Raw genomic sequence first — 954 nt, forward strand, 5'->3', positions numbered from 1 at the left:
ACCTTCAAGACCCCTTACCCTTGCAGTACTCAACATTTGTGTCAAGGGGCGTGCCTTCTACAAGACCCCGTTGCTATTCCTGCCATCAAGGATGGAGTGTCTACTGCCCCACTCCCCACCCCATTATACCTTTAGACTTTCAGTGTGGTCTCCTTGCGAATATCCCCCTGCCAGTTCAGATGAGGTGCCAATGGCTGACCTGACCCAAGTCTGAAGACTCCAATCAAGGCTCTTCAAAAAAATCGTGGCTTAGCTCCCATTGCTGGTCTGTTGCACTCCCCAACTGCAGCTTCAGTGTTGTCCTCTGTAGTGCTGTTATCTATGGAGGGGACCCATTGTCTCAGGCTGAGGCTGGCCCTGCAGTCCATGCTGCTTTGAGGGGAATGTCACCCTCAAGGCTTGGTGCAGCAGGATGGGCTCTACTCTTTCTCTCCCTTTCCTGTAGAAACATAAACAATAAATAGCCTCCCCTGGATTAGTACCCTGTACCCCCATTTCCATCTTTATTCTTTCTTCCCCCACCCATCTGTGGGCCATAAAGGCATATGAGAGGGGGTGGGGATGGGGGAATGTCTTTCTGCACAGGTCTGCATCTTTTTTATTTTTTGTTGACACATGCATCATTGTGCTTGGTCTGGCTCTTGTCAGAGTATCTGGTCTTCAGGAACTGTGAGATATGTACATCCCTGATGTACACATTCCCTAATGTCTGTTCTGCTGTTTGAACTTACCTCAGTGCACTCATGTTGTATTTGTTCTTTTGTGTTTGACTAACTTTGCTAAGCATAATATCCCCCAACTCTTTCCATAAGACAAGCTGCTTCATCGTTTCATCGCTGTTTTATTAGGCATGCACATTACTCCGTTGTGTGTATATACCAAGGTTTTTTAATCCATTCATCTATTGATGGAAATTTAGGCTGTTTCCAAATTCTGCAGCAATGAACATTGGAG

Source organism: Echinops telfairi, unplaced genomic scaffold (genome assembly GCF_000313985.2).
Source record: "Echinops telfairi isolate 266 unplaced genomic scaffold, ASM31398v2 ScPeMD7_1;HRSCAF=3_0, whole genome shotgun sequence".
NCBI classification, from domain to species: domain Eukaryota; kingdom Metazoa; phylum Chordata; class Mammalia; order Afrosoricida; family Tenrecidae; genus Echinops; species Echinops telfairi.